Below are 24,536 nucleotides of genomic sequence, written 5' to 3' on the forward strand. Positions count from 1 at the left end.
CCTTCAGTTAGTAATAAAAAAGCAGTATCTGCAAAGCACAATAAAGCAAAGTGCAATAAAACAAGTTATGTCTGTGCTGGTAAGTGCTATAAAGAAGATAAAGCAGAGTAATGATCTGATGGCCAGGTGGGGAGTATTGGTTGCTTTAGTTAGAATGATCAGAAAGGATCTCTCTCTCTCTCTCTCTCTCTTTTTAAAGAATTATTTATTTACTAGAGAGAGAGAGAGAGAGAGAGAGAGAGATAGAGAACATGTGGGGAGAGGGGCAAAGGGAGAGGGAGAGAGAGAGAATAGCCAACAGACTTCTTGCTGACTGTGGAGCCTGATGTGAGGCTCCATCCCAGGACCCTGAGATCATGACCTGAGCCAAAACCAAGAGTCAGATGCTTAACTGACTGGGCCATCTGGTACCCCAGAAAGGGTCTCTTGATATGACATTTTTGTTAAGTTCTAAACAATGAAGAGGCAACTGTGCAGAAGTCTGGGAGAAGTGGTGTTTCAAGAGGAAGGGCAGCAAGAGCAAAGACCTGGAGGGAGGAATAACTTGGTATGTTTAATGGAAGGAGAGAAGGAATGTGGTAGATGGATGGACAGAGGAGGGACATAAGGTCAAGGGGCTATACAGGTACTAGATCCTGGCTTATGGGTGTTTGGATTTTATTCTGGTTAGAACAGGCAGTCCCCAAGGTGTTAAGCAGAGAAATTGTCTTACACTGAGTGATGCTCTCCAAAATTCATGTTCACTAAGAACCTCAGAATGTGACCTTATTTGAAAATAGGGTCTTGGAATATGTAGTTAAGGTAAGGATGAAGATGAGATCATCTTGGATTAAGGTGGGCCCTAAGTCCCATGAAGAGTGTCCTTGTGAGGGCACACAGGGGGATGCTCAGAAAAGGCGATGTGGAGATGAATGCAGAAATTGGAATAATGTGTCTATAAGCCAAAAATTTGGGGGATTGCTAGAGAGCTAGGAGAGAGGCATGGGTTGGTTTCTCCTTCAGCGCTTCTAGATGAACCAACTCAGTTGACATCTTGGTTTTGGACTTCTGGCCTCCTAAACTATGGGAGAATAAATTTCTATTGTTTTAAGCCCTCCAGTTAATTTTTTTTTTCAGCCACAAGAAAGTAATACAAGAGTGATGTGATCTAATTAGTGCTGTAGAAGATCATCAGTCTGACAGCTGTCTAGAGATGAGTTCTAGGAGTCTGAGGTCAATGGCAACAGTGAGGCCCATTTGGACTGGCTGTTGTTTCCATCCAGGTGAGAGATGATGGAGTTTGGACAAGGGTAGTGTCAGGGTAAAAGATGAGGAGATTTCAGGTTCAGGATATACTAGGAAGGCCCTATGGGCTTCTTGGGTTGCATGTAGGGGAGGGCTGGACAATGAGAAAGAAGAGTTAATGGGTACTCTTAGGTGTGTGGCCTGCATAACTGGTATGATTTATTGAGGTGGGGAGGCTTGGGGAACTGAGTGGGGATTGAGACTTATGCTTTGGTCATGCAAAGTTTGAGATGTCTAAGTACAGATGCTGAACTAGCCAACTGGACTTTATCAGTCTAGGGATTTAGGGAGAAATTGGTACAGGGATAGAATCTGACAGTCATCAGCATATAGGTGATGTTCAAAGTCTTGGGACTAGATGAGGTGGTACATATGGAAGAGAGAAGAGCTGATGTTCAAACTTTGGAGCATTCAAATACTATTTAGAGTTCTGGGAGAGACAGAGGGTTCTGGAAAAGCACAGGGAATGGGGTAGGGAAAATACCAGACATAGGTGAGATTGTAGAAGTCATCTAAGAAAGGATTTCTAGAGGGGAGAGAGCATTACTATGGGCTTCACATAGGTCTTTGGGGGCCTATTTCAGGAAAGAGGTGGAGCAAGGGCTTGGTTGGAAGAGAGGATGGGAGTGTGAGGAGGTAGCGGTGGCAAGTTTGTACGACTCTTTGGAGAAGTTCCTCTCTGAAAGGAAGTGTAGGAATGGGTCAGTTGCTGGAGGGGATGTGGGATCAAGGAGAAAAAGTGTAATGGCAGAAGTGTCCTTGAGGAGATAGGGGTAAGATTCAGAGGATGAGTGGTGGTATTGGCGTTGGTCAGCTCAGGGGAACTGTTCTGTTTCTTAAGGTAGGGCAGAGTGTGTGCATGGGCTGCTGCTGGCTGATGGAAGGAGCTCATGGCTGGTCTGGGTCGGGGGTAGGAGAAGTTGAGTTCAAACCCAATGGTGAGGGCTGCAGCTCCTGCTCCAGGACTCTTGCCAGGAGGCATCCCAATCTCAGAGGGGGTTTGTTCAACTCACATCAGCAACATCCAGGTGGTAGAAGCCCTGGATTCTGTGTCAAAAAATATTTTAAAAAAGATACACCCTCCTCCTTGAAGATCTGGAAGCACTGCTTTCCTTTCTTCTGTACCCCCAGTCCCCTTCCCGGACCCTTTCAGGAATTCTATAGGGGTCAGAGGGCTTTTTTGTTAAACCCTTTAAGTACCAAGGGTCTGATTATATTCCCTGTATCTAGAATAATCTTGCTTCTCCTTTAAAAAATAAAGCTAATAAAGTAATTCCTCTTTGGCTCTCTTTGAAAGTATGGAAAGCTCTGTTCACATGTCCCCTTTTTGATAGGGCTGTCTCAAACATCCTTAGGGCTCCTAGCTCATTCCCTTTTGTCTTGCCACAGCCCTCTTATAGGGCTTCTCTCATGGAGCTAGGCTCCTGACACTTTAATTTTTCCCTAAGAAAGAAGGAAAGCCTCCATAAATTTAACTTTAGCTAACTAATAATATGGTTTGGTTTACTGTTCTTTCATCTTCTAGGGCAGTTTTTCTTTTTTTTTTTTAATTTAGTTTAAATTCAATTTAGGTAACCTATAGTGTATTATTGGTTTCAGGGGTAGAATTTAGTGATTCATCAGTTGCATATAACACCCAGTGCTCATTACATCAAGTGCCCTCCTTAATGCCCATCACCCAATTACCCCATCCCCTTCTTCCTCCCCCTTCAGCAAACCTCAGTTTGTTTCCTAGAGTTAAGAGTCTCTTATGGTTTGCTTCCTTCTCTGTTTTTATCTTATTTTATTTTTCCTTCCCTTCCCCTATGTTCTTTCCCCTGTTTTGTTTCTGAAATTCCACACATGAGTGAAATCATATGATAATTGTTTTTCTCTAACTGACTTGTTTTGCTTAGTTCCATCTATGTCATTGCAAATGGCAAGACTTCATTCTTTCTGATGGCTGAGTAATATTCCATTGTGTATATACACCACAGCTTCTTTATCCATTCTTCTGTTGATGAACATCTGGGCTCTTTCCATAGTTTGGCTATTGGGGACACTGCTGCTATAAACGTTGGGGTGCATGTGCCCCTTCAAATTGCTATGTTTGTATCCTTTGGATAAATACCTAGTAGTGCAATTGCTGGGTTGTAGGGAGTTCTATTTTTAGCTTTTTGAAGAACCTCCATACTGTTTTTCAGAGTGGCTTCACCAGTTTAGGGAAGATTTTTTTTTTTAATTCTCTTCTATAGACTACTAGTCCCATGGAAATATTCTGGCCCCTCCCCCAAGGAATTTTGTGGTCAGACCAATTTTGGATCTTACATGTTAAAGGTCCAGAGAAGTCCTGCAGTTAAAAACTCACTTGACTCTGTTTCATCTGTCATTTCTCCAGTACATCAGACCATGAGATGCATGGTCTGCACAGCCCTCAGCATACCGGGAAAAATATCCTGCTTACCATCTGTATCCAACAAAATCTTTAAAAATTATTCTTTTTCTAGTCATTGTACAAATAATTTGTAAAAGAGTGAAAGGAGAGTGAAAAATGACCCTGCTAAAAATTTAGAAATGAGAATTGAACATAAAATGTCCAATTTTTGCTCCATATTTTCCTGATTTTGAATATGTAAACACTGGAAGGGAGGAACACCTTTGAATGGAACCAACTGCCCATAGGCTGTCATGCATGACGCTCTCTGGACCATCTGTCTTGTAAGTTTTGACTCAGGCTTCATACATAATCTCTAACAGGTTCTAGCTTATCATTGCTTCTGCTTCTCCTTCTTGCATTTTCACTGTCAAAATAGGAGAAAAAAATTTGAAGCCTTTGACAGCATGTAATTATGATAAAGAGATGGCCATCTTCTTCACTTCAGAATTGTGAGGAATTTTTTTTTTTTCGGTTTAAGATGATCAATCTTAACAAGTTTCTCTTTTCCCTTTTAGTCACCTCTGTTTGTACAACCTGCCTTCAACATTTATCCCCTCAAGTGTATTCCCAGGTCACAGATGTCATAGAAGATGAAAGCACACTGCCAATACCCTGTGAGCAAACAAAATGGTCCAAGATCTTGGGATAAAATATTGCAAGATGAAGTCTTCCTGGGGAGATGACTGGCTGAACAAGAACACTACACATTCTTTTGGTCCATGGCAATATATTATTTACCCATCAGCTTTTGAGTTTGAGAACATTTTGTTGAACATCTTGTTCTCTGAAGACTTACGGCCTGAGATGTCGCGTTTATGATCAATGTCATCATTGTCATTAGAGTCTAGAGCCTACTGTCTTTGCTTTCATCTTCTGATTCATCTAAGAATTGTGAACAGCTTTCCTTTTTTTTTTCCTCTTTGCCATTATCGACAGAAAGCAAAAAATCCTGAATTTTCAACAGTGTTCAATGCAAGCTACAAAGATGGTATCTCTGGTGTTCCTTTATACGCTCTTGAAGATGATGCTGTACATTTGCCAATTGGTCAGGACAGTTAAGAAGGATGCAGTTGTGGTGATTTATCTCACTGTTACATCATCCTGCTAATCCAGGTCACTGTATTCTTCTTGTTCAGAAGAATATTGATGAAATAGCAAACATGTTTCAAAATATAGGAAAATTAAGAACCCAAAGGTCACAAAATGTAACTTAGATGTATAAAATGGTCCAATGGATGCATAGGGAGTAATTGGGAGATAGAATGAATCGTATTCTTTTAAGAAAAAAATTACTTTTTTTTTCTTTGGAAGACCTCTAATAAAGAAAAAAAGTCAAGCAATATCAATCCTTACTAATAGATGCAACAGCTCAAAAAAGAAACTTAAAAATTAAAATTGGATCTAAGAGATCCTGATGAGAGTTTTCGCCCATATTCTGACTCATAGACAATCTCTTAAAACTTTCTGTGAGTGGAAACATGTTTTTTTCCTTTTGAGTAGTATTTGATAAGGAAGTGATTTGGAATAAAATATCTTTTATAGGTTAGTGTATTCATAGTTTTTGCATTGAAAGTTTATTTTTATGTAATCTTTAAAATGATACTCATGATATGTGTCCTTTTTTCACTTTGTGGCATATACCAGTTGTTTATGTGAGAAAAAATGTGAATTACAGTGAATAGGAAAAGGTATGTTATGATTTGATTTTAGTTCCTCTCTCTATATATATGATATATGATATATTTTACAACATTATAACAGGAAATAGGCAATGCTTAATTTTGCACTTAAATTGGTATATAAGGACCCCTGGGTGGCTCAGTGGTTGAGCATCTGCCTTCGGCTCAGGGCGTGATCCTGGAGTCCTGGGATCGAGTCCCACGTCGGGCTCCCTGCATGGAGCCTGCTTCTCCCTCTGCCTGTGTCTCTGCCTCTGCCTCTCTCTCTCTCTGTCTCTCATGAATAAATAAATAAAATCATAAAAAAAAATAAACTGGTATATATTTCTAATTTTTGAAATTTTATTTCTAACTGACAAGATAAGACACAAGACTTAAGCTGTTCTGAAATATTATTTTTTCCCCCTCACCAATAAATAAAAAGCCAGGGGCACCTGGGTGGCTCAGTTGGTTGGGCATCTGACTCTTGGTTTTGGCTCAGGTCATGGTCTTGAGATTGTGGAGTCAAGTTCCACATTGGGTTCCCCGCTGGGTGTGAGGCTGCTTGGGATTCTCTCTCTCTGGCCCTCCCCCTCCCCCTCCCTCTCTAAAAACAAAACCCACCAAATTGGGTATAATTATATATGTGTATGTATATAATTTTTTCTAATTATATATATATAATTTTTTCTTTAAAATTTTATTTATTTATTTGAGAGAGAGAGAGAACACAGAGAGAGAGGGAGAAGCAGGCTCGTTGTTAAGCAGAGAGCCCGACATGGGGCTTGGATCCAAGCTGAAGGCAGTCGCTTAACTGACTAAGCCACCCAGGTACACTTTCTTTTCAACTTTTATTTTTGAAGTACTAGAAATCTGGATTTGGTGAAAATAATCAGGAGATAAATTTGCAAAATTATTACCATTTTGTGCTGTTTGCTAATATGCTCCTTGTAATTCATCATCAGTGTTTGTCATGCTTCTTGTCTACTGGTAGTGCTCCACTGTGGGTAGAAAATAAACAATATATGACAAGGAACAAAAGCAATTAGAGATGGCACATGGTTAAATCAGCTGAGGGCCAGTGGGAGTGAAGGGTTGAGGCAAAAGCAGATTCATCTGTCGCTTAATAGATTTGTCTCAAAGAGGGAAGTATAAAATAATGAATTTGTTGACTTGAAAAACTAAAAAATGGACACAAATGCTGTTGGCTTTTAAAAATGATTCAACCCCCTGGGTCACTTTTGAGAGACCTTTACAAATCTGCAGGTGGGCTGTGTGGGCCTCGCTCAGCCTGGCCTGTGAGTGCTGGTCTGCACTCACTGGGTGTGTGGGAGATGCCCTGGCTCATTCTTCCCTCTATGGTTACTTTGCTCCTTGCAAACCATGCACTTTTCATTCGCCATTGTCCAAAACAGATTTCTTTTTCTAAGATTGTAACTCAGCTTACACAAACATATACTTAGTGTGGGATAGTCTCAAGTGGTCAGCAGCATACTTTGGGGAAATTGCTTAGAATGTCTGCCCTGAGAGGCTAATGTTCTGACACTACTGTTAATTCTTATTGGCTTTGAATCCAGGGGTGAACATCTTCATTCTTCATCAATGGGATCCAGAAGGCCTGTCCTCTAGGGGCGCTGTATCCTCCTGGGTCCTGAGTTCCTGACAGTGGGGTGAGAGTTGGAGTGCTCCTAGGGGACGGCCATTGATTGTCACAGCCTCTGGGCTGCTTTGGAGAAAGCATGGTGGAAGGTGCTGATGCACAATGGGCATCCTTTCTCATTAGGGTTTGCTCTTCGGGTGGGTCAGCCAGGTCTGGGGGGCCATGTCCCAGCTCTTTTTCTTTGGAGCTGTGGGATACGCCCATGGATGGTGCCAACGGGGCCTTCTGCTGGGCACCTGGCTGCAGCGAGAGGGCATCTCCCAAACTCCCTTGCCCTTGGAAACTGTCTCAGACATGGACATGCTTTGCCAGGGTCAGGAGCTTCTTTCCCATGCTTTCTGGAGCCTTAAGAGTATGCAGGGGATTCCAGAGGATGGGAGAAAGAAAATGAGGAAACAGAACAGGGGAATAAAAAAGAGAAAATCAAGATGACTGAGTTGTGGAGGAAGCTAAGAGAAGAAAAACCACATCTGGAGGGGTTAGTGCTGTGCGGTGGGAGTGGCTTCTCATTGGGGGTCATCATCTCCCAGGCTGGACTCCACCTCTGTGTATCCCGAATAATAAATGTCAGGCAGAATGTGAACTGGAGAATCAGGAGAGAGCATGCTGGTCTGGCACGCTCTGGGCACCCATGGCCAGACAGAGCAAGGCGACTGGGAGTGCAAGCTCTGAAAAGGCGGATATTGGGAGCTGGTGTTTCATTCCTGGATCCCGAATGCACAGGAATAGTGCCCCGCATGTCACAGGCATGTTCTCTTCTGCGCAGAGCTAGGGCAGTGCTGAAGGAATGCAGTTGGGTGTACAGTGGCCCCTGCCTTCTGGTGGCTCCGGAGGAGAGGAGTCCCTTCTTCCTCGGGGCTGCATGGTTAGGGGTTACCTGTAGCTGCGGGACAGTCCTCCCCAGTGAGAGTACCCCCCTGGGGCTGCCGGGAGGAGCAGCCTCACCGGTGGGCTGACCAGTCCTAAGTCTCACCGGTGACAGCCGTCCTGGCCAGCACACCCTCACACACTTCCTGAGCCTTGTGGAGAGGGGTGATGGGCTAACATGCAAAGTGACCTAAGCAAATAGTCACATGACTGAGGCTCTGCGGTAGCTACCTGTGAGCAAGAACGCAGATGGATGGAGAGCTCTGCCCCTGTGCTGGCTGAGGGGGCTCCTTCAGGTGGGAGCCTTAGTGAGGCTGGGGAGGGGGCAGGAGCAGCAAGAGGGCTCCCCCGAGAGCTCCCCTGAGGGAGCACTTCTGCTCTTTCCTGCCCTCAAGTGTGCTGGGGGAGGGCTATTGTTGGAGCTTCTGGCTAAAGCTGGGTGGGCAGGAGTCTCAGGATCTCTAGGAAGCAATGACAGTGGTCCGGCTATTTGGTCTGGGGTTGGGGGTTCCAGAATGCTTGATTCACTCTTTAAAGTCCAGTCAGTGAAAACTCATATTGAAATAGGCTACTTATTTGGCATTTATAAGCCAAATGGTTTGGGAAGCCACAGTATGTCTCTTTACTGCATGGATTCAACTTAATGACCTGTTCTGAACACTCTCGATGTTCAGGGATGCCATGTACACATGTGCAGTTTGTGCATTGAATAAAGGTTCTTGGCTCAGCCAAGGGTGTGAAGTATGGGAGGTGGAATGTGAATGAGCACTGAAATCCTGATTGTGATTTCCTGCTGGATGTGCTAGAGGGCTGCCTCCGCCTGAAAAGAGGGGCACCTTTTTCTTTGCACAAGGGCATTTTTCTGCAGCGCAGTCATATAGGCTAGTAGGCCCTCTAAAGGCTTGGGCTCTTTTCCCCAGGCTGTGCTAAGATGTTGGGGTACAACAGTGAGGAAGATGGAACCCCTTCCCTCCAATTGCATAGAGATTTCTAGAAAGATTGAGGCATATAAACCAGCCATTGCGATCCGACCACTTTTTTTTTTTTTCCTTCCTCTCATATTCCTTTCTGGGTTTTTGGAATGGTATCCCACTGTTAGTGATATTGGAAAGGCTAATGTGCCCGTAGGAAGACCCCACAGTCTGTGTGGGGGAACTTGGTCTGACCAACTTTACTGTTGGTAGGAATGGTCCATGCAAGCCCAGCTGGGAGACTGAGTCAGGGTCCTTTCTATAAACCTGTTGGTCCTATGACAGCTGAGGAGCAGAACCCACGTTTCCTAGGGTTTGGGGGCCTGACTCCCCAAGGCAGCTGCAGGGGACACTAGAGTTGCTTGGTAGGCCAGACACTGAGGGAAAATTCCCAGCTAAGCTGATGAGCCAGGCTAGACCTCCTCAAGCCAACTCTTCATCCCAGTGATGGCTGGCTTTTGGTATGTTGTATAGACCTTCGTGAGGGAACAAAAATCCAACCAAATCCAACACCCGATGGTTAGGCATCCAGAGAAGCCAAACACAGCATGTGTCATCATCCCGGAAACTTGTCCCCTGATGATGTGAAAGTCACCCCAAATAAGAGCAGGTGAGCTGGGATGCCCGTAGCCCCTGACCTTGCTGTTGTAAACATCTTAACTCTGAGGACAGGTGACGCTGGAAGCTCTCAGCCTATGATGGAGCCCTGGCAGTGGAACCTGATTAAACAGAGGCACATTGTGGGGGCGTGGGGTAAGCAGGCTGCTGCAGGCCCTGGGTCACTCCTTTGTGGGCCTCCACCCCATGGATGTGGAGGGTGTGAGCTGGGACATCCCTGGGGTTGCACCTGAGCACTGTGTGTTTGCACAGGAGGCTGCAGAGGGGCCAGGGCGGGCCCAGGGGTTGCAGCACCATCCCAAGACCACAGGGCAGAGTGGCTGCATTGAACCATGTGGATGGATGCTCATCGATGGGGGTGGGGTGGGAGCCCAAGACTATGGAGAGGGATCACCTCCTGGGGTCCTGAGGGTCTGTAGGGGCCCCTGCCCCTGCCCCCGAGGAGCAGGGCTGTCAGATTTAGTCCTAGAGGTCTCCTAGGCTTTCATGTTCCCCAGCCCCTCTCAAAGAGAACGAGAAAGGGAGCCAACCCTTCATCTGATCTTTGCGACCATTGCAAGAGGGAGGCAGCATTGTTCTCCTATGTTGTGGGTGAAGAAGCTGGCTGAGAGGTGAAATCACCTTTCATGGGTCAGACAGCCAACCCAGGTAGGCCCCATGCTCCTCCTGGGGAGCACGTGGTGAGCTCAGAGGGCTGGACCAAGTTGTCTTTAACGAGGAGTGAGAGTGAGCTGGGCCCCTGCCTGCTGTGGGTGCTGTAGGCTGGATGCTGGGGAGGAGGCCCTGGCCACTCCTGTTGGGACTCCTCTCTCTCCGTTCCCTTGGGTACGGGAAGGTGGAGGATGATCGAACACCACACTCTCCTCACTCTTCCACAAAGCCATCCCGACCCTCTGGCTCCAAGGAGCTGCTCGCTCCCTGAGCTCCTGTGAATCATGGCAGCCCCTCCTGTTCTGCCTCCCACACCAAAGACTAAGTCAGCGGTCTCCTGAACCCCAAGGCCATGGGACAGCCCCTGGCCCTGTTAGGAGCCCACACGTGTGAGTGTGGAGGTCTCGCACACAGGCTACAGGGCTGTGAGGTCTATGCACACAAGGGCCTCCATCTTGCCCCACAGAGCCGACTTATGAATTAGTCAGGGAGACACAGCCCCATGAGAGAAAACTGCGTAATATGGTGCATGATATTTGGAGATACTAACTCTTCTTGTTCCTTCCAAACTCATCTGAGGTTTTGGACGTTTCCCACTGCTTGGCCCTGTTGGTGTGGCCTGAGTGGAGAGGTCCTGCAGAGGCTTAGCACGTCCAGCTACTTCCCAAGTGTTTAAGCCGTGTTTTTGTGGATGCCTCTCTTTTTGCCTCCTGTTAACCCAGAACTTCCTCTCGGGTAGGTAAAGGGCTGATGGTCTGTCACCACCCTCCACCATCCGTCCCCTCCCCACCTGCATGTTCTCACAGAAGCCCACACCCTGCAGCACTCAGCTCTTGATGTGTGAAGCCATCCTCTGGAATTCTAACAGGCATCTAGTTCCTAAGACAGCCTGGAGTCCGCGAATCAGAAGAGCTTTGGCTTTCAGACTGTTGCTCCAGCTAGAGGTAGACCAAGCCTTCCTGAGAGCCAGAAGAATGAGAACTTGGGTTTGGAATGCCCAGGATGTGGGAAGTTCCCACCACTGGAAGCTGGGGGGGTGAGGGAGGGTGGATGAAAACCCCAGTCTTCATCAACGGCTTGTGTCCACCGTGACAATCATCTGAGAGACAGCATTTTGAGGAAAGAGAACTTGTGCTGAATTCTAAAGTGAGCTGGTGGGAGCCTTATGGGACCCGGGAAGTAAAGGAATGGCCGTCTCTTCGTGAGACAGTATGGTCCCACAGGAACAGGGCCAGGTGAGAGATGGTGCAGACAATACACACGAGGGGATTTCAGGAAGAGGGGAGGTCACTCTTCTCCCATCTGGGAGGGTGACAGCAGGGAGTCTGACCTGTAAAGACCTGGGCTTTGAGGAGGGGTGGAGGGGGTAGATGAGGTGCAGAGAAATGTCCGGGTGGGGTTATGATGGGCATGAGGGGATGGTCACAGAGCGTGTGGGGACAGCAACGATGTCTCCTCCGGTGGCAGCAGAGCCTGTGCCAGAGAACACCGAGCAGAGGACTGGCAGGGTGGTCTGGGCGGGTTGGGTATCCTCAAGGCCTGGCTGGAGAGGAAGTCCAGTGGGAGGCTTGCTGGGGAGGAGGACAGCCTGCAGAAGGAGGCCCTTCTGGGATAAGGCCCACGTCCACACTGCGCCTGGCACGGGGCTGGCAGGGAGAGTGACAGGGAGAAAGTCTCGGCTGGGAGCCACCCAGAGGGGAGCCGACAGGCTTTCTGCTGTGGGAGGCAGGGGGCTGGAAGCTGATCAGTCAGCAATGGGAATGGAGAGGCCCGAGGGGAGTCCAGAGGACTTCAGGGTGGTGGTGTCTAGTGGGCAGCCGGTGGCAGGTATCTGGGGGACAGCAGAAAGGTCAGGGCTGTGGGTGCTTACCCAGAGGCCATAAGCACAGAGGCAACCCTGGCCCAGGTGAGCCCTTGAGAGGCAGCCCCTCTGGCCGGGGGAGGCACCTAGCCAGAAAAACAGGAGCAGCTTGCGGAGGCCCATGGTAGGAGGTCACTTCTAAAAAATACTTGATACTTGAAGTGGTCATACGCAGCACTCCAACTTTGTGCAATGGGCTGGTGATTTCTCATTGTTCTGTGACTTTGGTTTTGGTTTTGTAATGAGTGTTCTTGAAGCGCAGCACAATGAAACCCCAAAGCCCTCTTGAAGTAGCAGAATGGAAAATAAGACACTTAAGAGGCAGCTATCTTTACATCTGGAGGGCCCAGTATTTCTCTCAGGGTTGTAGACTGACCTTGACCTTGGGGTGTCTCCCCCACCCGCACCTGGGCCTTCCTGACACCCGGGAGGGAGCCACACCTGGGTGGAGATGTTCCATGAAGATCTGGTAATTTCCATTTCTGTGATCACAGACTTTTTAACAAGCGCTCTGGGGATGGTGATTTTGGGGGTAGCCCCTGGCAACGATTGTGTTTTGGGGCTGGTGATTCAAGATGACTGGACAGGTGAGCAGGACAGGTGGGGGACGATATGATGTCCTTTTGTGTGTGTGTGTGTGTGGGGGGCTACTTTTAAAAAATGCTGCAGCAGGAGAAATGCAAGCACATGTTTTTGCTCCAAGGACCACAGTTCTTGTGCATCCCCACCACCACTTTTAGACACAGCACAGTCCCCACCCCGCTGTGGTCCCCACTACCAACTCACCCCCTGGCGCTAATTGGGAGAACAATGAGAGGCATTAGCTGAGGACTCAGCACACTTCCTCCCCTGAACACTTCCGACAGCCAGCAGAAATCAATAAATTAGAATAGAGAAAATGACATTTGGCTTTGTCAGGGCTGAGCTGTCAGAGATCTACTGCCGTTTTGGTGTTGAATAGAGATTCTGTTTCCTTCTCTGATTTTAAACTCAAAGGCCGCTTCTGGCTTTCCTGTTGGTACCCACTTTCATCCGGACAATTCTGACACTTTGACTTACTGATGAACATATTTTATTTTTTAAAAAAGATTTATTTATTTATTTGAGAGAGAGTGCAAGCATGAGTGGGGAGAGGCGCTTAGGGGGAGGGAGAAGCAGACTCCCCGCTGAGCAAGGAACTTCATGTAAGGCTCCATCCCAGGAGCCTGAGATCATGACCTGAGCCCTAAGACAGACACTTAACCAACTGAGCCACCCAGGTGCCCTATTTTTTTTTTAAACCACCATTTTTAAAAAGTTAAGTGCATGCACACACACACACACACACACACACACTTATAGGGAAAACTATAAAAATCAGCAAGCCCTGTGTAAGAGCTGACTGAGCTCCGTTTTAGAGAAAAGCCAACCACAGGGTTGCAGGGAAGAGGAGTCAGGTGGCCCAGGCCCTGGCTTGCTGGTGTGGCTTTGGAAAGGCGTGTGTGCATCTCCACTACTGGACTGGTCGGTGGGGCTCTCTTATTCCCAGCCTTTGTCTTTCTGTCCACCTGGATGGTCACCAAGTGCCAGAGCAGAAGAACAGAACGTCTTTGAGGTTGTCTTTAGCACCAGTTCTGAGACTATTGTGAACATGATCCTGGCTGATGGGTGACATTTTTTCCTGGTGGAGTTTTTGATTTAAGATAAGGCAGTGGAGCCTGAAGTCGGCAGCATGATGTGGACCCTACACAGCCAGCCTCACTTTTCTATAGGAACCTCAGTAGAGGTTCTGCTCATCTAGGGCCACATGCCATGAGGGCACCGAATGAGACCTCTGGGTAAGGTGCTCATCCCAGGATGAGCTGAGGAGTTGATACAGAGGTCATCAATACCTACTGGAGATTGTACTGAATTTGCTTGGAAGTAAAGGTGCACACTCACTAGATAATGAGATGATCTGTACCCACTGATCAGCCCGACTCCAGAGAGCTCCTGGGGCTTTGAGAACCCATTTGCCAAGCATGAATACATGGGCTAGGCACTGCATGATGGACAAGGCCACAGCCTACCTTTCTGAGTCTGTTATCTTGGGGAGGGCCACAGGTATGTTTTGCAAAGGGCTGGATATTCCCTGCTTTGAGGGCCATGTGTCTTTGTCACAACTACTCAACTTGGTTGTTGTGTGTGAAAGTAGCCACAGGTGAATGGCATGGCTGTGTACCAACAAAACTTTATTTACAAAGCAGGTGCTGGCCAGATCTAGTCCACTTGTCTACTGCCTAGGCTTTTCCTCTGAGCTTTTGAAGGGCAAGAACAAATTCTTACTTATGTTTGCCTCTCTAGTGTCTGGCATGGGGCCTGATACATGCTATGTGCCGAGAAATACTCCATAGGGAAGGAAAAGGTATATTTACGATTCATACCATGAACTGCACTTGGAGTCCTGATATGAGAATGCTTAAACTAAAGGGCCCTGGTATATCATACACCCACACCTGCATACCCACTCACCCACAGAAATAGACATACAGATACATGCAGGTATATTACAACTAATTCCCCAGATATGTGGGCAATTTATATTCCAGTTCTGTTGTTCTTTCAACTCCCTGACTTTTTCTCCTTCTCTTTTCCCCCTTTTTTCCTTTCCTTTTCTCATCTCCCTAAAAATTTATTATGCATTTTCTATGTGCCAGACACTATGCTAGGCTGTAGACAACATTTAAATATAACAACCAACACATAACATTTGTCTTATGGAGCTTATAGTCCAGTAGTTGAACTCAAAGAAAGGAAAAAGAAGAAAAAAAAGGATAAATGATTATTTTAATGAAGTATACAACAAATACAAAATAGGAAATCTTAACGAAACCAGAAGTTAGATTATTTGGAAAGAAAAATAAAACTGATTTAAAAAAAATAAACCCTAGCAAGATTGGGCAAGGGGGGAAAATAGATAAGGTAAACCTAATCACTGTCCAGCATGATAAGGAGACATCACAACAGAGCCAACCTTCATGAAAATGCCATTACATTTGAACATTTAGATAAATGGGTAAATCCTTAGAAAACACAATTTGTCAAAATGGACACAAGAAAAAAATGTGAATCTCAACTAGTCTAAGACTAAATAAGTTAACTAAGTTAAGTCTAAACTAAACTAGTTGATTAAACAAATCCAATCTATAATTTAAAACTTTTCCAGAAGGAAAATCCTAGGCTTTCTGTTCTAGAGGGGTACTCTGGGGGCTTTGCTGAGGTTGGATAAAGAAATTAAGCCCAGAGAGGGTTTGGAGGGATGTGTGAGGTCACATGAGAGGTGCTGAGGCTGGGGAAAGAGTGCAGATGCAGTAGGGCTGGAGAGGCAGGGGTGGAAACAAAATCTTCACCAAGGTGGAATCTACAGGACCTAGATGATGAGTATATTTGGATTGCTGGTTTGGATGACTAGGTGAATGGGAGTCCCATTCTCTGACAGTGGGGGAAGATGAACAGTTAAGTTTGGAGCATGTTGAGCTGACAATTCACTGTCCAGTAGAAAGCTGGGAAACTGGTTTGGGGCTTAGAGAAGAAATTCATGCTGGAGTCATCAGACATCCAAAGCAGCGGGTGATTGGAAGCATGGGGCAGGGGTGGGAAAGGAGGAGCTGTCTCTGGGAACGAGATTGGGTGGAATGAGAAAGCACTGGAAAGCACCAGCATTTGTGACAGTCATGGGCCATGCTGGAAGTTTCCTAGTGGAGAGCAGGCATAGGCCCTCTCATGGAGGTTGTCTATGCATGCTGGAATAGTCATTAGTTACCGTGGCCAAGGATGGGCTCCAGTGGCAGGGGAGCCCAGCTGGGGGAACCCTAAAGAGAAGGAAACAGAAGCCCTTAGATTCAGGATGTTTTTCCCTTCCAGCAGTGACTCTTGGTCTGGGGCAACACTGGACCCTCCAGCCCTCTTGTTCCCTTAAGAATGAAAGAAACAGGGTCATTGTGTTGCCAACGTGCTTTTGTGTCATCAACCCTATAAAGATTGGGAAGTCTCAGAATGCCTTGTTCTGCCTGGGAACAGCACAGTTCCTGGCACATGGGGTCTCTTTCTTCCAAGCTAAGGAGTCAACTTAACAGCTTTCTAGAGTTCTCTCAGTCTGTAAGCCGCAGATTACATTTGGAAACCATTCTGCAAATGCATGGCTCTGAGTGATTTTCTGCTGATAGCACAGAGGCAGTGACTTGTCTGCCAATTTGACTTTACGATTGAAGTCTAGGTAACAGGTTGTAGATGTCTTGAAGGAAAAGTGTAGGTAAGTCCTCATCTGGAGCACAGAAAACTAAGCTAAACAGACAATTTAAAGCCAAAGGAAAGTAACCCTAGGATACTGAATTACATAATTTTTGGTAAAATATAATGCAGGGGCAACCTTTGTTTAGGTAAGTCTTACCGAGAAACTGAACAACCAAACCAGCCAAGTGCTGAGCTGCTCTGAGTTGTGGAGCCCACCCCTCTACCTCCTGCCACTTCCCATCACTCCCTGCTCTTCCAGCCTTGGGATATTGCTGGCAGAGCCCCATGGTTCTTGGAACCTGTACCTGTGGAAGTTTGCTTCTCTCCTGCTAGCTCTGCCCAGCACCTGCGAGCAGTATCTCCAGATCTCATCAGCATCTCTCAATCCAGTGACAACCTCTGACACACAGCAGGGGGTCTGCATGCTGTTCCCCAGTGACTCTTATGTCACAGACAGGCTGTTGGCTCTTTTGTTTCTAGGAAATATTCCAGCCAATGTAGTTTCTGACCTGGGGCTTGGTCCCAACGCCTCTGGCTCGAGTTGATCTGACATCTGATGTCTGAAGCAGACAGTTGGCCTTATGTAGATGCTGCCTGTGGTCTGGCTGGGTCCCCTCGGGACTCTGGGCTCCACCTCCACACCCTTACTTGGGAAGTAGGAGCTCCCAAGGGCCCAGGTCTGGAGGAAGAGCTGAACAATTAGCTTTTCAAGGCTTGGAGGGATTAAGGGTTAGCATGCAGAGGACACAATTTATCAATAAACTTGACAATTGTTCATGATCTTGGTCATTCTAATTTGGAACTTGCTCTTTAAGAGAATGTACTAACCTAATAAGGTGGATTCAGGAACTCAGTGAAATGAGGACATTTATCCAGAGGTCAAGGTCCCTCTGAACTCCTCTGGGTCACCCTTGCTAGTTCAGCGGCTGCTCATAGCCTGATAACAGTCGTGAACCTCATGGGGTACCTAATACCTCACATGGATTGTTGTGTTTCCCTTCGGATCTGTACCTCCACAGACCTTGAAGTCAAGCATGACAGTTGTAGCTAGCACACATTTGTAAGCACTCGTGGTGGGCCAGGCACTGTTCTAACATGTTCCATGCATCATCTCCTTTCAGCCTCACAACAGCCCTGAGAGGTTGGATGAAAGCAATGATGAGCACTGATTTATTGATGTGGGCTCACTATCGACAGCTTCTGGTTTAAGCCCCTGACATACATCGGTTTAAGAACAGGAGTGAACAGAGGTCCTCTGGGCCTGCCCTCTTCCCGGGGGCACTGAGACAAGCAAAGACCATGCCACGAGGCACCTGCATGAGTGGAGCACAGGCTCCCGTGTATGTGGGTGTGTGCGCGCACACACGCGTGTGCACATACATGTAGGCATGCACTTCTCATGCACACACCCCCCGTGGTGGCAGAAGGGACACGTGGCCCCTGGATACAAATTGACCTTGTCCCTGAAAGTCTGGGGTGACCTCACGTACTCTGTACAGCCACTGACTTGTTTCCCTGGCTCACCCAGTGTTGCTGTGTCCTGGGGACAGACTGTGGGGGAGACCTCATGACGACAGGATCACCCAGGGTCTGCACAGCTGTGCAGCCTAATGGGACTGTTTCTGTTCAAGGCATAGGACAGGAGGAGCCAGGGGCTTCTCCCCGGCCATGGGAGGTTTGAACTGCCCTGGCCACCCGCCCCTCCGAGAAGCTGACACAGACAGGACCTGGCTGAGTCCCGGATGGATGGTAGGAGCCAGGAGGAGTGCTGACTGCAGCCGTGGCAGTCCACAGGGACTAAGGCTGAGTGAGAAAGATCTTCAGCTGTCAGGAGCGGAACCCACCAGGGGAGTGGGTGGAGTGGAGTCCTGTGGAAGGCAGAACAGCTCAGGGGTGAGTCCAAACAGGCTGGGCCTAGAGAGCAAGGTGGCGGCCAGGGTCCCCGGGGGCCCTGAGCAGGGGAGCGCCGCCCCCTCCAGCAGGTGCTCTTCCTAGCCAGGTATGGAAACGCTACTGATTTTTCTTTGAAGTGGGCTAAGGTGTGGGTTTCCTGGGACAGTTTGTAACCCCAGGAAAATGAAGCTGCAAAAGCTGTGAAGCACATTTTCCTCTCTTCCGGTGAGGATGAGAGGGTCAGAGAGGCAGAGACTAGGAAGGGTGCTGTGTAAGAAGCAGTGGTCCAAGCTGCTCCTCCTGACCTCGCTCATGGTGTGGCCCCCAAGGCAGGAGACAAATTGGACAAGCCCGGATGGTCAGAGAAGCCAAGGATGCATTCTCAGGGTCATCCTCCAGTTTGGTCATCCTCCAGTTTGGAGGTATTGGGTTCTACTCCAACGTTTATGTACATTCCTGTGGAGGGGGTGTGATCATATTTGAGCTTCCAGATGGTGAAGAGAAAAGATAGGAGTGATTCTGGATGCCAGCTCCCAAGCCAGCCACCACTGTCCTGGCACCTCAGGACCTGGCTGGTGGTGGGACAGGATGGGGCCTCGTGTCCCTTGGGTCCCTAGGTGTTAATCAACCCGAAAGAAATGGCTTCTCAGGAAGAGGGGCTGGTGAGCAAGCAGATGACCACATGAGTCTGTGAGACAAGACACTGACTAGGTCTCCTTTGGAGGCAGTCACCGTGGTCCCTGGCGAGTCAGCGAGCACTCTGTGGTCTGCATCCCCTGCGGTATCGTTGAGAAGTGCCAAGGATGCTGTTGAGGGAGTTGGCTGCGTGTCTTTTCATACAAGGTCCCAGGCAAGTATGTCCCATGAGGGAGAAAGCATGAAGGGGGAGAAGGGGAAGGCAGGGCTGCCCAGGTAAGTAGAGCCAGGGCCCAGGCAGGAGGCTTCCCCGCAGGGAGCCGGGTAGCCCTGAGAGGGGGAGAGAGGCCAGGGCCAGCTGGCTCAGGGAGAGGAGGAGCATAAGGGTGGGCAGGGGAGGCTAATCTGAGGGCAGGCCGACACTCAGGTGGGCAGAGAGCCTAGGCTGCTCTGCAGTGGGACTCAGGAACCAGGAACAGGATGCCAGAAAGGACGGCGGGGATGGAGGCCTCTTTCCTGAGAAGAAACAATGGCCATTCTTCCATTGAAGGCTGACTGGTGAGAGAGGAAAAGCCTCCTGGTGCAGGGGAGGGGGCATCTGAAGGAATGGAGCCCAGAGGGAAAGGAAGGGGCCCCAGATGCTTGTGCTGACCCAGGCCTGCCCGACCAGGCCTTTGGAACTGACTGGGAATTTGATATGTTGCACGCAACACCCCCCACCCCCCCCACCCCCCGTCCCCCAGCATGGAGCAGACAGGCCCGCTCCCTGGGACGGCTCTACCTGAGTGTGACTTTATAGCTTTACGAGGCGCCACTGACTCAGCTCCCGCCCCTGCTCCGTGGCCTCCCAGGAGGACCCTGAGTGGCAGGCCTGGATGGGGCGCTGCGATGCTGCCCCAGGCAAGGGTCTCATGTGCTGTGCTGTGCGGTTCTGGGAGGCTCACCATCTATACACACGGGAAGAAGGATTTCCCAGAAAAAATAAAGGAAGTGGGCCAATATAATCAAGGCACACAAACCCCTCCTCTTTCCAAATATGTGCCTATCTCCAAAACAATCAAAACTGCCCCATTAAATAACACTTGTTCGGTACAAAGGAAGTACAGCATGATGGGATTGCACACCGGTTCCAAGTAAAACATTCCCGATTGTTAGGCACGCAACAATGAACAAGAAAAAGCTGGATGGCATTCACACGTGAGGGCTGTGGTGCTCGGGTGAGCCCTTGGGAGTGCCTGGGTGCCCAGCGCAGGGGTCACTTGGTGGCCCTCTCATGCTCAGCTTCGGGGAGAGGCCACCCCTAGGTCCAGGGGGTCGGAACTGGGCTGGGGCCTCGCCAGTGGGTCCTGACTTGCCTGGTGGTCTGTACCCCCACCTCCTGCCTCATGCGGTGCCTCTGGTCTGGCCCTCAGTCCTTACCACAGCCGCTGGCACATGATCTGACACAGGCTGAGAGCTGGCAGAGAGGGGAGATGGTGACCAGGGCCCAAAGGGAGCTGAAAGGAGGGCTGGCAGCCTTGGTTCTCACCAAAAGGAGGGCTTGGGGGCCTTGGTGACAGCAGTGTTGTCATCTGTTATGGGCTGAATTGTGTCTCCCTGAAATTCACCCACTGAAGCCCCAACCCTCAGTGTGACTGTATTTGGAAACAGGGCTGTCATGAGGTAATTAAGATGAACGGGGTCCTAAGGGTGGGGACCTGATCCAATAGGATTGGTGTCCCTATAAGAAGAGATACCGGAGAGACCCAGCCCTTCTCACCCCTTCCCTGTGTGAGGACATAGAGAGAAGGAAGGTGGCTGTCTGCAAGCCAGGAGGAGGGGTCTCACCAGGAACCTAAAAGGGACCAGCATCTCAATCTTGAACCTCCAGCTTCCAGAGCTGTGAGGAATAAACGTCTGCTATTTAAGCCACATGGGCTGTGGCATTTTGTGATGGCAGCCCACGCGAATTAAGACATCATCCAACAAGAAATTGGGAAGCCAAAGGGACCCGAGAGCGTTGGGGGCCAGCGGACTGTCCAGGCCATCTGAGGCCTCTGCCAGCCCGTGGGGGCTGCCCTCCCCAGAGCCCACCAAGCCTTCCCTAGGGACGTGGCGAGCGAATTCACTCGTGTGCACGCATGAGGATGCGTCAGCTCCTGGGTTCGGTTGCTGGAGCCTGGGAACGCAGCACCTTCTCCGAGTCCTCGCTGGACTGGCCCAGCACCCCTCGCCCTCGAGCTTGAGGCTGGCATGACTCCCACACGGGCCACGGCCCAGTGGCCCTGTGCGGACGGTAGACAGCAGGGAGAGATAAATTCTTAATAAACCGAGTCCCGTTTTTATGCTAATGTGCCTGCTAAAACAGAACGAAGGAGCAGGAACTACAGAATATTTATGACAGAAGCAGGACTGTTTGGAAACAGACGTTTTATTAGGTTCCCGTGAGGCACCAGCTGCTCTTTTAACATTTCTATTTCAGGGCTTATGTAGGAAAGCAGTGGCTCTATAAATAGCAGCGCAGCAAAGTTAGGGAGGGGCTGGTATCAGATGAGGAGGCTGGGGTCCCGAGCTGGGAAACCTTGGGGCTCTGTCCCCGGCCTTGAGGGTTTCTCGGGAGACACCATGTCTCCCAGGGTCATCTCCCTTCCGGGTGACCTTTTAGGCATTTCAAACTCTTTTTTTTAAAGTTTTTATTTATTTATTAATGAGAGACAGAGAGGCAGAGACATAGGCAGAGGGAGGAGAAGCAGGCTCCTTGTGGGGAGCCGATGGCAAAATCCATCCCAGGACCCTGGGATCACGACCTGAGCTGAAGGCAGACACTCAACCGCTGAACCACCCAAGCATCCCTCAAACTCTTCTTTTGATAATACATCCATGCCTGCCTCTGGGCTCCTTCTTTTCTTCTTCCTTTCTAATGTTTCAGATGTTTTTATTTAACTTTGTATTTTGAAAGAAATTCTTACCTTGGGAAAGTTGCAAGAATAGTACAAGGAACATCTGTATACCTTTTGTACAGATTTATAAGTTGACATTTTGCTTTCTCTCTCTCCAAATACATATTATTCATATCTTTTGCTGAACTCTTTGGGATTATGTTGTAGACAACATGGCTTTTCACCCTGAAACACTCCGGCAAATATCTCCTAGGAGGGACTTTATCTTCTATAACCATGACATGATGATCTCATCCAATGCCATGACCTAACATGAAGTCAATACTCACATCTCACCAACGAACGTCCCAATAGTGTTTTTATAATGTTCCCCACCCTCCATCCACGATCCAGTCCGGACTCGTTCACTGCATTTCCTGGTCTGGTCTCATGTCTCCTTGAATCTGCAAGGATTCTATAGACTTTCTTTGAATTTCGCAGCATTGATATTTGGGTCAGGATCTGGAAAGGGAAGCAGAATGGTTAGCAAAGGAATCAGGATGGATTAGAAGGATGATCCCTACTCTAGGATGGGAGAAGTGGGGGAGGTGAAGTTCTAGAGAGGTCATTGGAGAGGGGAATTGGAGGAAAGTGCTGAGTTGGGACAACATGGGGGAGCTGGAAAGATGTCTAGGGAGGGCTATTCTCTGATGGAGTGTTGAACCTGGGGTCTCTGTCAATGAGCAGGGCAGGCCTTTGGTGAAGGAAGTGGTACAAAGCGGGAGAGAACAAAGCGGTCCCCATGGGGACACAGTGGCTTATGTCTATCCCCACTATACCTACAGGAAAAGTTAGTACCTTCACCACAGAGCTGCACCCATGCTTGGCCTGGGACGTGCAGGTGCCATGGGAGCCTGAGATGCCAGGAGCCCACTATTGGCTGGGGCATGGAGGTGACCTGGTGGCTGGTGGTAGGGGACCTCAGCAAGCCCTCCAAATGTAGCAGTGGCTACTTCCCCACTGCCTTTCTGATCTTGTGCACATTTCTCCCTTGGTCTGTCCTACCCATTTTTCCTCCCTGCAGACTCCCCTCTTCTGTGAAGATGAGTCTGACAACCATAGGATTGATGGACATCCTTGTCAATGGAAGTGCTCCCTCACCGGGCTGAGTTCCCACACCAAGCCTGTCACAGCCCATGCTGTCCTTTCATGCTTTCTTCTCCTCATCACTTTGCTTGTTCTCTGGCTCCTTTTACCCATGAGATTGGGAGCACTCCTTGGGAGGACAGGGCCCAGTCTATCGTGTTTATAGCTGTACCTCCAAGATCCAGCCCAGCACCGGGCAGAGCGCTCACTTAGAAGATAGTGGATGAACCATGGGGCTAATTCGTGGCTCTGCTGTTCTGGAAACCATCTAAGAGGCTTGGGTGATGACTTGCACTTTTAGGAACTTGCTGTGAAGAGTGGCCTTATAGATGGGCCACAGTGGGTTAGATCTGCCTGGCATTTTCGGTGGTGACTTTGTCCTGAGAAGAACTGTTGGAATGAAGGCAGAATTCACTTCCAAGGTACAGAAAATCTACTATCACTGTGGCTTAAACAAGATAGGAGTTTATTTCTCTTTCACATAAACTGAATCCCAAGGGAAGTGATCTATGGAATTCTTAGTGCCTGGGCTCGACCAACTCACCATCCTGCCTTCCCTAGGAAGTGGCTCTCTTCCTCCTGGTCCAAAATGGAGGCACCCACATCTCAGGAAGCAGGAAGAAAGAGGGGACAAAGAAGAGACCCCCCCCCCCAAAAAAAAAAAGTGCAGCCACAGGACACAGGACACTTCTGCTTGTTTTTCATTCTCTAGAACTTACATGGCCACAGCTGGCTGCAGAAGACCCTGGATTGTGATCTTATTCTGGGTAGCCATGTGCCCAGGTAAAAAGGCTACAAAGATGGTTTTGTCTTTTGTCGGGCCACTAGCAATCTCTGCCACCGTTGTGTTTGGGGAGAGGTCACATGTCTTCTTCTCACTCCCTCTTTCACATGTAGGATGGGAAACAAGTAGAAGGTCCCAGGCCCTTTGCTCCGGTGCAGGGTCATGTGTAAACTCTTCCTAAGAGTGGGGCAGGCTGGCTGCAGTGTGTTGTGATTGGATTATTTGTGTTGAGTGGCATGAGGTTGTCCACCACGCAAATATTGAAGTGCAGGGAATAGTCTGCATTTCAATGCATTGGGACAGAAATCTAAAAAACAAAAAACTACCTCAAGCCTAAGAGAAATCTGTCAGGGTTTAAAGGCAGTGGTGAGCAGGGAGGACCATGCTGTGTGTTCATGGCAGGGCCCTGGTTTTTGCTGCCTTGTGATTGAAAGAGTATTTATTATAGGGTGGGAATTTTAAATCTCCTTTTAAAAGCACGAGTCTCATGGGAGTGTGTTGGAGGCAGGGAACTGCTCCCCAGAGAGCAGTTCTGTAACTGCTTGTAGCTGAATTTATTTTGTTTTACTGAAGTATGCCAGCCTGGACATTTCCTCTTGTTCTCATGCTTATGGACTTGAGAATGTAGAAAGCACATGTGTGTCTGGAAAGCACAGCTGGCAGGATGTGAACCAGGGACTCCCCCTTGCTATGTCCAGAGGGTAAATCACCTTGCCTCTGAGTGGTCAGTGTGGGAAGGGACTGGGACATAGGGGAGAAGCAAATGCTGCTGGTAATGGGAGTGGGCTGTTTTCTCGGCCAAATTACTCTTGAATTTCTGCTGTTTATTCAAGTTGACTTCCCCATGTCCTATATCTTGGGGACTGGGCTACCCCCCTTACAGCTACTGCTGCTATTCTGTGGCTCTGGCGTGTACAGGTGTGTGCCATTGAGCTGAGCTTCATTTATTTGGCTGCCTCAGTTTCCCTGTAAGCCCTCACAC

At 48.4% G+C, this 24,536-nt stretch overlaps 1 long non-coding RNA gene across 1 annotated transcript in view; it reads left to right on the forward strand.

Moving 5' to 3' along the window:
• Positions 1–5,960, forward strand: part of LOC144312103 (uncharacterized) — a 28,651-nt gene extending 22,691 nt beyond the window's left edge. The window contains exon 3 of the long non-coding RNA XR_013377539.1: positions 4,216–5,960. This is a non-coding gene — a long non-coding RNA (uncharacterized LOC144312103). The remainder of the gene's footprint in view (positions 1–4,215) is intronic.
• Positions 5,961–24,536: the final 18,576 nt, after the last annotated feature.

This window comes from Canis aureus, chromosome 4, assembly GCF_053574225.1.
Source record: "Canis aureus isolate CA01 chromosome 4, VMU_Caureus_v.1.0, whole genome shotgun sequence".
Classification (NCBI taxonomy): Eukaryota; Metazoa; Chordata; class Mammalia; order Carnivora; family Canidae; genus Canis; species Canis aureus.